Source organism: Vicia villosa, linkage group LG2, assembly GCF_029867415.1.
Source record: "Vicia villosa cultivar HV-30 ecotype Madison, WI linkage group LG2, Vvil1.0, whole genome shotgun sequence".
NCBI lineage: Eukaryota > Viridiplantae > Streptophyta > Magnoliopsida > Fabales > Fabaceae > Vicia > Vicia villosa.
Window position 1 is genome coordinate 216,533,900 of NC_081181.1, and position 16,405 is coordinate 216,550,304.

Genomic DNA, 16,405 nt, shown 5'->3' on the forward strand with positions numbered 1-16,405 from the left:
AAAAATAATAAGTTTTACTGATAAAATTCACATAAGAAAGGTATTATGGTGATAGTGACCCGTAAAAATAGTGAATTTTAGTGATAAAATTCACATAAAAAAATATTATGGTGATAGTGACCCGTAAAAATAGTGAATTTCAATGATAAAATTCAGGATCTTAGATTGACTTAGTTGTTATATATAATTGCTATTATAAAGTTACTATCTCTATTGGCACTGCTTACTTTTGTTTTTGCTATTTTGCTCAGGACTGAATTATCTAATTATGATGTCACTTAATTATGTTGTGCCTTGATACAGTTGCTACTATTATAGTTGGAACTATTGCACAACTTCTAGTGTTCAAAGCCCTCAACCATTTCATTTCTTTATAATTTAATAAAATCTTCTGCAGTTTTATTATACCTTACATAACAAAATTGAATCTCATTGCATTAAACATATTAGTAGTAGAAATGTATGTATCAAGGTGCATAACACACAAGTCATTTTCTAGCTGGAACAAAATCCCAAGCAAAAAAAGTATCAGATTCCAAAATGTATAATACAAGGTAAGTATTAAAATTTCAAACAACTTATAATAGCTGCAAAACTCAATCATCATGATTTATATACAAACAAATAATATCACTAAGAAAATCATCCATGAATGGAAATCCCATGTTGAATGCATATGTGGCATACATTCAAGTATATCCTGCTCAGACTCCATAGGTACAACGGGTAGTTAAATAGTTTGTTAAAGTCTGTTAGAATGTTTTTCTCTAGATTGTTAAGACATTTGGTTATATATACATATTATACCACCATTACATTAATAGATTAAAATAATATCTTTTATTATTCAGTTTAATTCTCTTTATCTTCTCTTTCATAATGAGAAATATGATATGTCAAAGCCATACGTTAACATAAACATATAATAAGATATTTACAAATAAATTAATGGTTCGATCACATATTATAAATTTATATCAAATTTTGTGTATTTGAACAATAGGTTATAACAATAATCAAAGATTGGAGAATCAACATATTTGAACTTCTAACATTGAATTACAAAGATCAAAACCTTATAAAACTACACAACCACTTAATACAAAGCATGACACATCTTTATTTATCATTAGTCACGTGTTATTTCTCTATGGATGTTTAATCCTTTTTTTCTAATGTTTAGTAGCTACTGCAAGGAGAGGGTATTTTCTATGACAGGTAATCCCAAAAGTTTCAGACATGTCCAAAATCCTTCCCTTCTACTCCATCAGGCTATTTTCAATCAAATTGGCAAACAAGATTTGCTAGCACCACCTCATCCACAGGGACTAAATCCTAAAGAGTTTTCTTCTTTTCTCTTCTAGCCTGTCAAGGTCCACTGGTATTTCATTAGAAAACTAACTCAATAACTCCAAATTCATAATATCCAATAATTTTCAAATATCATTACATGTTATAAAGTTGAGTCATTTTACCAGCCTCTAAATTACAACTATCACGGTTAAGAAAAACATCCTTAGAAATAAATACAAAAAGTTACCTAAAACTAAAACAACTAATGAACAAATACTCAGTTTGATATCAATTATAAGCAAAACAAAAGTACCTATCCCACAATGATTAAGAAATGAAGTACCTACCCCACAATGATTAAGAAATGAAGTTATTTGCAATTAATCTTCTTGTTCTCATAAACAATATGTACATTCTCAAAACTGCCTTTTATGAGAATAAAAGTCTTTCTAAAGTAACACTTATATTACTTTATGAGTTTACTTCAAGTTTATGAGAATATCATAGTTGTTGCTAGATTGTACCTATTAAGTTTTATTTCATCCGCGTAGCTTACAGAACTGTTGCATCTATCTTCAAAACTTCTTCCATCAGAAAACTGGGATAAGTATCGAACAAACTTGACATCTTAGAAAACTATCTCAAAAGTATTCACACCGGAGAAATTTCGAATGTACCTTCATCCTCTTCAAACTCTCATTTTTAGTTCTTATTACCTCAATTTGCATTTTTAGCGGCAATCTCCTACAAAAGCAATATTTGTATATTAATAATCAAGCATGCATCTTAACATACGCCCCAAAAAAACTCTGATAAGAAAATTGCCCTTTCTAAATAGATCTTTTCCTTCATCAGGGAGCTCACCTCTTCCTTCAATTCTGCAAAAGACTAAATAATGGCAAAAACAATCATAATCGACTTCATGATTCTACAATGTGTAGCTTCTTGGTCATTTGTACAGCATCACCAATTCCAGGGAATGGTGGAGAGCCATAACGATTATGTTTAGATGGTCCATAGATCTGAAAAACAGGGGAAAATGAAATTTATAGGTTTTCATAGCTTTTCAACAAAATGTTTCCACTTTCCAATTGCTTATTAGGATAAGAAAAATCCCTAAAAATATAGTTACCAAATGTTTATGCCATTACAGTCCAGAGAGATCATCTTTGTCAGTGAATGCACTTCGTGGACTATCTTTAAGAGTGAGCTTTTGAAAATTCCTATAGATTAAGAAGGTCTTATAATATTTGTCAATCATGCTACCATAAGTAAAACAAAATAAACACTTTGCCCAGAAGTAACAAACCCTTAATCTATGAATAAACTAATTCCTATTCACATCAAGTTCTCAAACATCTTGAACAAAGCATATCTGAAGCAAAAAACTCAATCATTAATAAGTTCCTATGATGCAAACACATAATTAAAAGAGATACGAGTGTCGGCCAATATGTGAGCAAAATAAGGAAACCTCCAAAATAAGGAAACTCATCACGGTTTTTACGTTCCGTCTTTCTCAATTCTTCTTATTGTTTGAGAACATGGATGAGATTAGCGATAAAATAAAGGAGGGGAATAGTCATACAACCACTTACTGAGCATAAACTTAAAATCACCTTTTGTATCTTTTTCTGCTCTTCCTTTTCCTTCTCTAAATCACGCAAATAATCCTGTCAGTCCATCTACTGCCAGTGTCATTCACACCAAGATATAATGTCACTTATATTAAAAAGAAACCTGACAGAAAAGTATTTCAACAATCGAATCAAAATTTACACCCGTTAACCTCTGCGAGCACTTATAATAAGTGATGGAATTCAAGGTACCTTCCAATCCTTAGAAAGACCACGCGGAGTCTTTCCATATCCAATTGAGAAATTAATCATTTTAGCTTTTCTTCTTTCAGAAGCAAACACATCCTGAGAAACGAAAAAAGTTAATAATTGATATGAAATACCTAGTAAAATTTAAGTGGATCAGAAGAAAATTTACCTTGAGGAGAGGAATAGGGGGGTTTACCTTGAACTAACAATAATTGACTATTTAACATTTAATTCTTGATAATTTTCAGCATATGATCACTTCAACTGAGAGATAGAAAAAGTACATAGATATTACCTTATTCCACTTTTCCTGTAGAAAGAATCCCTTCCATTTCAACTCCACTTTCCTGAAAAATGATCAATAGGTGTCCTTAGAACAACACAAATAGCCTAATCAAAGTTTATCAGTCATAATTCTGCATGTTAGAGCAGTTTCCTATTTATTCACCAAAAGTCTAGAGTTCAAAGCAGTTTAAGTTTAGTTTTCAAATTTTTTACCTTCCTAAGGCCGTCTCAATCTGCTCTACTACAAAATGCAAAAAAGATTGTTTTTACAGATCGGTATTTCGCGAAGGCTGAAACAAAAAAAATATATAGTTGTACATGTTTGAGAAGATAAAGTTATGCCTCTAATTGAGAAATAATCAAGAACCAAGAAACACAACAACAATGTTATAGCGAAAAACCCGAATGGAACTTTACTTCCTGCAAGACTAAAGACAAAAACCTACTCAGCCTATGAGGTTTGAAAACTTTAAGCATATAGATAAGGTGAGGAAGAAATAAGAGAAATGAACTTTGATCCCATTATGTAGGAACTAAACTTTAATCCCATTATGTCTCATCCATATGCAATGCAACAGCGTCTGGCTTCACACGGACGGCTATAACTGCAAGGTTAAATGTTTACCGGCAAGTAGAAAACAAATCTCACAATAAGAAAGTCGTAATCAAAAAACTTGATAGCTACTGAAAGCAACTACTCAAATAGAAAATGCAACCATGTAAAATAAGATAATGTAAGCAAACACAGAAAATAATCGTAACCCCGCATAAATTTACACAAACACTTGGTGTTCAAAATGAGGATTATATCAAACATAGAGTGCAAAAGCAAACATCGTCTTATACTCTTGCAAAGTAAATAAGAAAGCAGTGTCAGGACCTCAGATGAATCAAATGCTAAAGTAGCTTTATGGAAATTCTTCGAAAACCAGAATCAGAGAAGAAGAAAAATCATACATGAGAACAAAGAAGACATGGGGGCTTGTTAGGATCTTCTATTGTTTTCTTCCCGTTCCAGCGCCTTTACGTTTCAATCTATAAAACAAATAATAATACGAAACAAAAATCTAACAGGTTCATTAGAAAGCCCATGAGATGAGAAATACGAATATGGAATTGGTTTTTTATTGGAGGTGATGGTGGCCATAGATATGAGGGAGAAATATGGTGAAGAAGGTATTAGGGTTTGAGGGTGGAAAGAGAGGGAAGAAAGAGAACGAGAGAGAGAGAGAGAGAGAGAGAGAGAGAGAGAGAGAGAGAGAATTGGGGAAAGTGTGAAAAGAGTGAGTATTTGAAATTTGAATAAAATGAATGAAAGAAGTTGTTTAACCGGTTAAAAGACAAAATTATCAAACCCAATGGATATTAAGAAACATCTAATAGAAATATGAAAAAGGAGTGCCACTTGGACGAATAGATAAATGTGATTGGTTGGAATAAAGTTTTGATTTAGCAAATTACAAAATGGGACATTGTTAAGAGTAATTTTATTTTGCTTTAAGGGTATTTTAGGGTGTTTAGTGGTATATCTTATTATTAGTTAGGTAGTTGATTATAATGAGTTTTGAAGTGAGTTTCTTATAATAAAAAAATATTAAAGGTGTGATTTGGTTTTAAATAATTTTACACTTTTATCTAATAGAGATTCATCATAACTATGTCAATATACTAACTTAAAAATGTGATTTGGGTGCGAGAATACATGGGAGTGATCTCATTTATTAGAGATTCATCCTTCAACTTTGTTAAACAACAAACTTAATATATAAGTGTGATTTGGGAGAATATATGATGGTGATTGGTTGACAATGTAAATTTAAATTTATTTTGAATGGTTAATACCTGCATATTAACAATGTACTAGAGACTTAATTTGGTTCTATTAAAAGTGGCCATGAAAGATGCTCCTAACATAATTTCTTAATCATCCTAGTGGCCATGGAAGATGCTCCAAACATAATTTCTTAATCATCCTAGTGGCCATGGAAGATGCTCCAAACATAATTTCTTAATCATCCTATTAGTGTTTCTTGTCGGAGGCAGTAACATTGTCTATACCTTTTGAATTTTTGTACAGTTGGAACTCTTGACTTAATGAGTATAGAGTGAAATCATTTTTTTCTAATCTCCTAAATCTCCTAATTTATTGGATATCATAGTGAATGTGATGGGAAATGTGCATTCCTTTCAGGGGTAATGTCATCCATCCCCAAAATTTCTAGCCAAGTGTTAACCGACACAGAACACTCATGATTTCCAACTAGTATACGATAGACACGAGATCTACATAATGGACAACTTGAATGCAATTGAAACCACTTATCAATGCATGAAACATGAAAACCATGGTTACAATTAGGAACAACTTTTAACCAATCTCCTTCTTCAAATTCCCCCAAACAAATAGCACACTCTACATCAATTAGACTCTCTTGTACCTCACTTGTTGTAAATTGATACATAGGAAGAGAGTTTATAATTGATAATTCCAATTCACTACCTCGAAATTGTGGTGAAAAGTTTAGTGAAATGGATTCATCTTGAAATTGCCCTTCATGAAGATTTATAGGGGGTGTAGGTGAATTTGAATTTGAAGATGAAATTGTAGTGATAGCTTTACACAAGAGACATTTGAGAAATTTCCATTGCCTTAGTGTAAGGAATACTAGAAAGCATAATGCTAGAACTAAACAAATTTCTTCTTCACTCCAATAAGACATCATAGGTTTAAGGAAAACATGAAGGGAAGGTAGATGTAGTTTGTAGAGGCTTTTAGTGAATGTTTGGAAGCTTATTTATAGGACAATAGTACACCATAGAGGACGTTAAAATCAATGTGGTTCCAATAAGTGCAAAGGTGGGAGATAATATTAAGGATTTTATATTGTATTAGATATTTAGATTTATCAGTCTTGCCTTAGACTCTATCGAAGTTAAAAAAAAAATTCAGATTCTTGGTATGCTCATTCGAGAATAATGTTAAACTTACTTGAAATACATGGAAGGATGTTTGTTTGGTTAAAAACAAAGAGAACATAACAACACCATTTCTCAAGTCGGTCAAATATTCTTCTAACTAAACTTTATACTTTATGTGACATATCATTCTTGCAAATGGTTGAATTAAATTAAAATCATTTTTTAAGTTGTTATTTATAATTATCAACAATTTGCTTCCATTAGTAGATAAAAAATAGGAAATTTCTTTACCCACCTCCTATCCTTCTTAAACACCTCTGGCGAATTTATCAAAATACCCCTTGTTTCGGAAATGAATTTCCGAAAACGTACTTTTTATTGAAAAAAAAAGGTGTTTTCGGAAATGCACTTCCGAAAACACGAAAAAAAGGTGTTTTCGGAAATGCACTTCCGAAAACACGAAAAAAAGGTGTTTTCGGAGATGCATTTTCGAAAACACCCCTTTTTTGAGTTTTCGGAGATACATTTCCGAAACACCCCTTTTTTGAGTTTTCTGAGTTTTCGGAGATGCATTTTCGAAATATTCCAAGACCAAATTGGTCTTGGAATGTTTCGGATATACACATCCGAAAGAAATCAATAATTATTAAAAAATTAAAATCAAGGTGAATCAATACAATTAATAGGTATAAAATCAAGGTGAATCAATAAAATGAAGGTGAATCATTAAAATCAAGGTGAATCAAAATTTCCTAAATAATTTTAAAGTTAAAAATTATTTTACTAACTTATATAAATAAAAAATATTTTAATTTCATAAGTAAATTTTGAATTATATAGAGTTAAATATAAAATTTATTTATTAAATAAAATTAAGACAAAATCTTTTTTTAATTTTTTTAAACTAAATTAAAAATTATAACTTATTTTTAATTATGAATCAGAATAGAAATATATAAATATATAATAATAATTATTAATTTTGTAAGTGAAATATATAAATATATAATATATAAATATATAATAATTATTATAAATTAAAACACTATTTTTTTAATTTTTATAATTATTATATAAATATATAAATATATTTATAATTAATATATAAATATATAATAATTTTTATAAATATATAATAATTATTATATAAATATATAAATTAAAACACTAATTTTTTTAATTTTTTTTATAAATATATAATAATTATTATAAATATATAAATAAAAAATTATAACTCATTTTATAAGTGAAATTATTTTAATTTTTTTAATTAAAATTATTTTAAATTTTAAAATATGAATCAGAATATAAATATATAATAATTATTATTCATAACTCATAAATTATATCAAAATATATAATTATTATTATTCATTACTCATAAATTATATCAAATTTATGATATATGAATTAATTAATATCCTAAAATTAATTTTTGGGATTTTTAGATTTTTTTTGTTTTTTTCGGAGATGCATCTCCGAATTAATCAAAATCCCAATTTTTGGGATTTTTTGGGAAATGCATTTCCGAAACAGGGTAAAATGGGGTTTTCTGACCCCATAGGGATAGGGAGGTGGGTAAAGAAAAAATCAAAAAATATATATTGTGAAAGATTAAATACTATACCAATAATTTATATAGATCTAGCTCAAAACAGTTGAACTACCTCCTCCTCCAAAATCAATGTTTAAATTCATAATTATTGTATAGAAGGATGGGTAACAAAGTATTTTTCCTTCTTAATCTTGTAAACAATAATAGACAAAAGGGATTTGCGCAAATATACACCCTTAGTATTTCTAAAAAAGTTTAAAAATATTATACCTTGCCAACTTAATAGAAACTCATTTATCTGCACTTGTTACAAGATGATTAATTTTGGGGAAACATAAACCAATTCCAGCATGTTTTTTTTTTTAATAAGCAATTTGTGCCTAGCAGAATTTAATGTCAAAATATATTTATGAGTGAAGACCCATTTTGGTCCCTCACAAATATCACACGAGTCAAATTAGTCCCTCACAAAAAAGTTGACACAACTTAATCCCTTACAAAATTTAACCGGATCATATTAGTCCTTTTGCTAATATTTTTTTCAAATCGGTTTTTTCCTACTTCTAAACCGGTTCTTTTCATACTTTTAAACCGTGACTGGACTGATACGTTGAATTTTTTATTTTTTAAATACTAAATTAATTTTTATTTTAAATTTCATTTTTAACAGTTATCAATGAATAATATCAAAAAAGCCAAAATTATTTCTTAAAGTAATTTTTAAATAAGTAATTTCCATAATTTCTACTAATATTAACGGACTCTATGCATAAATTTTTTACCTATGAGGTTTCAAATCCAAGTCACTTCAAGTTAAATGATTTTCACTTTACAACTAGACAAATCAATTTCTATCGTTAATAAAGTGACTATCATTTACAATTAGAAAAATCAATTTCTATTGCTAGTAAAGTGACTATTATTTACAACAAGACAAATCAATTTCCACTGTTAGTAAATTGACTATTATTTACAACTAGATAAATCAATTTCTATTGTTTATAAAGTGATTATCATTTACAACTAGACAAATCAATTTTTACGGTTAGTAAAGTGACTATCAATAACAACTAGACAAATCAATTTCTATTGTTAGTAAAGTGACTATCATTTACAAATAGACAAATCAATTTCTATTGTATTAAATTGACAGTCATTTAATCTGAAGATACTTAGGTTCGAGACCATATTGATACAAATTTTGTATTTTTTATTTTAAATTTAGAATTGATTAAGATTAACCACATTGGCATGAGTTCAACTCCTTATAAGAAACAATTTTAGCATTTTTATATTATTAATTTATAATGGTTAAAAATGAAATTAAAAATAAAAATCAATTTATTATTTAAAAAATGAAAAATAAATAAAATCCAACGTGGCAGTCCAGACACGGTTTAAAACTAGAAACAAACCGGTTTAAAAAAAATATTGACAGAAGGACTTATATGATCCGGTTAAATTTTATAAGGGATTAAATTGGGTCTATTTTATTGTGAAGGACTAATTTGACTCGTGTAATATTTGTGAGGGACCAAAATGGGTCTTCACTCTATATTTATTGTGATAAAATTAGACATATTGCTTTATCTTGTTTTATACTAATATAGAACCATGAATTTAACATGAAAAACACTTCTTCATCTTGCTTTTAAATGAAAATGTATGGCATGGTTTAAATCAGACTCTTAGAAATTCTCGCATTTCACTAACGTAAAAGGATTTAAAATAATTTGAATACCTAAAGTAAAAATTTAAATTTATAATGCTGGTATGTTTTACGATCTCAAATATTAAATGATATATTGATAATGGTTCTTCAAAGCATATAATTGGAAATATAATTCTATTTTCTTCCTTTTCTTCTAAAAAGGACGGATTTGTTTCGTATGGTGATAATAACAAACTGACAATGTTAGTGACCATCCCAGTTCAATGATTAAGGATGTTTTTATTAGTTGAAACTTTAATATTTAAGTTAATTAGTATTAATCAGTTATGTAATGTGATAAAGATAACAAAATAACATTTGATTAATATGTATGCAAGGTCGTAAAAACTGAAAACAGTCAAACTCCTTTTACTAGCTTAAGAAGTAAAAATACTTACACTCTTAATTTTAATAAATTACCTTCAAATGATGTTGATTGTTAAGTAAAGAGAACGAATCAAGGTTATGACATAAGATATCCACGTGAACCATTTGAACAATTTGGTCCACAAGGAATTGATAATCGACCTTCCAAAATTGTATTTTGAACATAATCTAGTATATGATGCGTGCCATAAAGGATCTAGAATAACATAATTTACATTTTGTATTTAGAATAACATGATTTACATTTTGTATTTAGAATAACATAAATTGTATTTTGAACATAATCTAAAATTGGAATTCGAGAACTTTTGTATTTAGAATAACATAATTTACATTTTTTCTGCTCTATGAACTCCTTAACAAAACGAGTTAGTTAAACAGAAAAAAATAGATCATTTGAAAAGTTAGCGAGCATCATGCCCAACAAAATCAACATTCCTAAATATTTCTGGACCGATACAGTAAACACTACTTGTTACGAAATGAATCTTGTCTTGATAAAAAAAAATTCTAAAGTTAATGCCTTATAAACTATATAAAGGAAGAAAGCAAATTTTTTTCCACCTCTATATCTTTTGATAAAGGTGCTTTGTTCTTAATAGCGGAGATGATAGTCTTGGTAAATTCGATGCTAAAGTTGATGGTAATTTCTTTTTAGGATATTTCATTTTTAATAATTTTTTTTGGATTTTTAACAAATGAATCATGAGTGTAGAAAATCAGTTCATGTTAACATTGATGAAACTAACCTGAAATATATAAAGGTAGAAGTCTTTGACTATAAAAGTGTTTTGAAGAAAACTCTATTAGAAGACAAGGACCCAGATGAAAAGGACAAAAATGAAGAAAATGATCCAAATAAAAACAAAAACAAATATCAAATTGAAAATTAAATAATACAAACAATAAAGAGTTAAATCAATTCGAGAGAAAAATGACTGGAAACTTGTTCCAAGAGTCAGTGGCGGAGCCAGGAATTTTAGGTAGCTTGGGCAAAAACTTTACACCATTGATTATTCACCTGTTTTAGTTTTCACATCCTATTTTTACTAAATTTGCCCCTGGTTTTGTCTAAAAATCGGCTATTAAATTGGGGTGAGTACGAAGAAAATAGGGGTTGAGTCCGAGCGCGTGTCCGGGCTCACTGGACCTTGGAACCGCCCCTGTCCAAGACGTAAGACTAATTTAGTTATCAAAATCGACGAGCTTTTTGCAACAAACATGATTAAATTTGCGTTGTTTTAAAAAATGAAGAAAGACTTGTTACAAAAGGATACAATCAATATGAAAACATAGATTTCGATGAGATATATGTCCTTATAGCTAGATTAGATTCCATAAAATGCTTTTAGCTTTTTTATGCATCATGAATTTCAAACACTTCCAAATGAATGTAAAGAACACATTTTTAAATGGTTACATCTAAGAGAAAAGATTCTTTACATTTTAAAAACAAACCCTTAACGCTTGGTATGATTGTTTGAAAAATATTCTGTTTGAAAATAATTTTTGAAGAGAAAAGATTGAAATAACGTTGTTTATTAAAAATAATTACGAGCATGACATTTTAATTGTGCAAATTTATATTGATGATATCATATTTGGTGCTACAAATGACTATTTATGTAAGAATTTCTCTAACATGATGTAAAATGAATTTGAAATATTTATGATGGGCGAGCTTCGTTACTTCTTTGGATTTCAAATTCATCAAACAAAAGAAGAAGCATTCATAAATCAAGCTAAATATTTGCACAGACATGCTAAAAATATTTGGAATAGAAAAAACACAACTTATTTCAACTCCCATGAGCACTTTGTGTAATTTAGATAAAGATGAGGGGGAAAACTAGTAAAGGAAAAGTAATATCAAGTTATGATCAATTATCTTCTTTATATAGGCATGCTTTCTGCTTGTATGTGTACACATTTTCAAGCAAACCCTAAATATCTCACCTCACTATAGTTAAACATATTATGAGGTATCTCACTAGCACGCCAGTGATGGGTTGATGATACCCTAAATGAATTAATTATGCTTTAGTTAGGGACTCTAATTTCATTTTTGCTGATTGTAAATTGGATAAAAAATTACCAGCGATATATGTCATATGATCGATAACTCCCTTATCCTCTAGCATAGCAAGAAATAAGCAAGTGTCATATTATCCATAAATGAAACAGAATGCGTCACTGAGAGTAGTTGTTGTGCACATGTAGTCTAGATAAAACAACAGTTAAATAATTTTAAATTTAATCCCAAAATATTCTCGATTAAGTGCGATAAAACTAGCTCCACAAATTTCATTAAGAATCTAGTACTTCACTCTAGGATGACAAACATTGAGATCATGCACCACCTTATTGCAAACCTTGTCTAAAAAAATATGGATTGCATAATTGAGTTTGTATCGACATATAGTCAACTGACATAACCTTCCTATATTTTGATCATGGATTTGGAAGCTCTATGTTCCGATAAAATCATTTCCTCCTTTGAATCACCATCCTCAATCTCAATCCTTTCCATATTACACCACAGTAATATGAGTAATTTGCCCATGTTCACCAGTTGTAATATGAAAGATAAGACTTCCTTCATTGTGTTTGGGATTGTAGTACATTTAAAGTCTTTGGCCGATTATTTACTTTTCTAATAATAATTCTATTTTATCCATGATGGTAACACTTGGCTAAAAATGACCAGTAAAATTTGTTTGCGGCATGAATTTGGTGGGCTTAGAGGAATCGAAATTCGACAAATATCACCCATTAAATTGTTCATCTATATCGTTTGGTCGCTCACAACATTGTAGGATCATTCCTACCTTGTTTTAATAATTCTCACCACACTCACATTGGATCATCGAATGATATGCCTTCAACCTTGTTTTCACTATGATTGATGTTGATGAATGCTACCTCAAAACTCCTATTAAAGTATTATAGTGAGTTATGGAAGATCCTCCTAATTTTCTCTGGTGTTTGGTAGGATGGCTTCTTTGGCTACCTCCCAGGTATGGAGGAATCATATGAAAGTTCCCTCGTGCTTGGAGGATTTTCTAGATACCTCCCAATATCTTCGAACATTCTTCAATCAAAGCTCACTGTTATCCATCAAGTATCTCGCTAGCAATTGACATGATGACTTAGTGTGCTACATAGATTCCACCGATATCAATGATATTTTACACGAGAATAGTCAACTAAGATAATCCATACTTTGTGCGCAGGAAATTAATGTGTGAATTTCATGGTCAAAATCAACGCCTCAATCTCCCAATTCTCACTTATCTCCCAAGACTTAAACTCACTCTTGCATGTGATGATTGAGAATTCATTTTTTATTTGTATTTAGTTTGCTTTTCATTTCTCTTTTTTTAAAGTCTTGTACAAAAAATTAGTCTATATTCAAATTCAGGTGAATTCTAGGGTGAGGTATTAAGTAAGTCCCTCACCATGAAGCATGTTTAGTAACCATTAGATTAAATAATTTCACATATTTTCTCATGTACCATACCACACTTGATTTAATTCCCTTTCTCTCTCCTTGTTTAGAGGTCTTGTTAACTGCTTTCCTCTGTATCATTACCGGTTTACCACCACCACCACCACCACTAATTCGCACTAAATTTGACTTTTTTCTCATAATTCTAATCAAATAACAATAATCAAGTATTTGTTTCTATAAACATTGCAAGCATTGAAATGAAAATTTCTGGTTTTGATCTAAGATTCAACCACCCACATATTCAACAACAACTTGAATTATTCAGGAATATCAAATACTCTCTCTTTTAAATTTAAATTCATTAATCATTCATTTTTCCTAACTAACTCCAATTAAAAGTTAAAAATTATGTGTTTATTTAAACGTTGAAGGTTGTCTTTAGGTTTAAGGGTTTGGATGTTTTAGATCTGAGAAAATGGTGGAAAGAATGGAATTTTGGTGGATGAAACAATTAGTGATAAGATAAAAAAAATGCTTTCATTTTGAAAAACTTAAAAATGTGACTGCAAATATGTTATGAAAATTTATGAGTTTTTCTTAAAGTGATGTTTTGAGATTGAGGAATTGGTGAGTTAAAAAGATGAATAAGTTGTTGGGTGTATTTTCCATAGTTACCATTTTTCCATTATGGGTTGGATGGAATTGCAGAGATTGAGTAAAAAATGTAGGGTATTTGGTTGTTTGACTTTGTTGGGAATATATTTGAGGAGTATTAACATAAAAAGAAGAAAATGTATATGAGGGAGAGGGCATGGGAATTAAAACAGAGAAAAAAAGGTGAAAAGAAAATAGATTCAATGTATTGTAGTCCATGATACAATCTATAAGCTCATTTAATCCAACGGTAGGTAAATATGGTCCATGGTGAGGGACTTATTTAATGCCCCACCCTACAAGCCACCTCAAATTCAATTTTAAAATTTGAATATTCTTTTCAATTAAAATTTAAATGTTTTTCATTATTATAGTTTTTTTTTTATATTTACTATAGAATGACTCAAATATATTGATTGCATAACATTTCAATTAATATATCAATAATTTATATTTCAATTAGTTTTTTATTTTATTATTTGAAATTGTTTTAAAAGTTAATTATTCATTTTTATATAGAATATAATTTGTATTTTTGATACAACACTAATTATAAAGAAGAAAATACATGGTTCTGTAAATTCCTCTTTAACATGTAATACAAATTTCTCTGTAGCTAACATTGTGAGCATGAAAGAGAAATTTTTTCTAAAATAATAACGCAAGACAGAGACTTTCATCCAGAAACAAAGAGATCAGTATTCTTATATTTTTGAGAGATCAGTATTCTTGTGAGAAATATTTTGAAATTTATCTTTTTCAATTTGTGTCCAATGGTGAAGGGTGTATTCATGAGTAGGAATATATCAAGAGTAACACATATAAAATTGGTGATTATCACAAAATTTGATTTTACTCTCATGTTGTATGGTGTTTTGCCCAATGTGATTTTGCAATTTTTTTTTAAATTATATTTCTTATAATTTCAAAGACTCAGATATAATTATACTTCAAAATATATATTACAATCATTTATTGGTGGAAGCAATAAAAAAAACCATGAGAAGTGTATTTCTATTTTAAAGTGTTATTAGAAATATTATATATTGCTCAAGTAAACGCTTTTTTATTTGGTACAATGTCAAATGCATTTCTACTTTAGTGTGTTATTAGAAATATAAAAATATATTACTTGAATATAAATAGTGTACTAATAAATAATATATTTTTCATAATATTTGATGTATTAATTTTATAATATCTAAATAAACCATAAAAAAATTTTTACAAAGAAATAAATATATTATTTTGCTTTTTTTTACACCTTCAATTAACATTTACAGTATACCACAAATATTATTTAACTATAGATTTTTTAAAAATTCTTTGTGTATCAGTTATTTAAAGTTAACATAAATATATATATATATATATATATATATATATATATATATATATATATATATATATATATATATATATATATATATATATAAATTTTATGGTATGATTTCAGTTCAAAATATTAAATTATTTTATAATTTCAACACGGTACTCTTATCTATATTAATGTATAATGGAATTGAGAAATAAAGCTTGATTTTTTTATCAATATCTATTATAAAGATATTTTTCAACACACACAAAACTAATATATATATATATATATATATATATATATATATATATATATATATATATATATATATATATATATATATATATATATATATATATATATATATATATATATATATATATATATATTTTTAACTATAAACTGTTTACTAGATACTAGAATTGACTAATACATCTCTATAAAAAAAAAACTTACAAGAGTGCTATTTGACTAATTATTATTTTTATAATAATTAAATAAATTGTGTGTTTTTTTATGCCATATTTATAATATATATAGATTAAAATTTATAATTGAATGAGGATGTAATATGAATTTTTAATATATATAATATTTATTCTCGCATAACATGCATGACTCAGATTCATATTTAATACATGAAAGATTAGATTTTTATTTTTTTACAAAATTAATTAGTGGTGTGGTGTATGGCTCAATGACTCATATTTAATTCATGAAATAAAGGAGAATCCATTTTAGAAGATAATAAATTAAATGTGTTTTTATTCTTTTCTAATTAATATTTGTAACACTTAAATTTCTAAATTAAAATTAAGTTCAAAATTAAATTATCGATACAAATATCTTTTAGTTGTTGCTATTAGTTTAGTGGACAACCCATAATTAGTTTACCATTTAGAGGGGGTAGAAAATGTTCGAGCCCAAAATTCTTTATAAAATATCCTCACGACTAAGCCAATAAAATATTCTCACGTTTAAGCAACTAGGATAAAACAACGACAAC

At 28.2% G+C, this 16,405-nt stretch overlaps 1 long non-coding RNA gene across 5 annotated transcripts; it reads right to left on the reverse strand.

The window, feature by feature from the left end:
* Window positions 1-192: 192 nt before the first annotated feature.
* On the reverse strand, window positions 193-4,705 carry LOC131653883 (uncharacterized). 5 transcript variants are annotated; one of them, XR_009299147.1, is made up of 9 exons: window positions 3,618-4,705; window positions 3,415-3,466; window positions 3,123-3,215; window positions 2,913-3,033; window positions 2,426-2,516; window positions 2,158-2,315; window positions 1,971-2,037; window positions 1,818-1,874; window positions 193-1,365 (listed from the first exon to the last, which is right to left on the reverse strand). It is a non-coding gene; the product is annotated as an uncharacterized LOC131653883 (long non-coding RNA). The 5 variants fall into 5 exon arrangements; XR_009299144.1 differs by having other exon boundaries at window positions 1,818-1,891; XR_009299146.1 differs by having other exon boundaries at window positions 194-1,365; window positions 1,818-2,037; window positions 3,618-3,694; window positions 4,362-4,705.
* Between the last annotated feature and the right edge of the window lie 11,700 nt (window positions 4,706-16,405).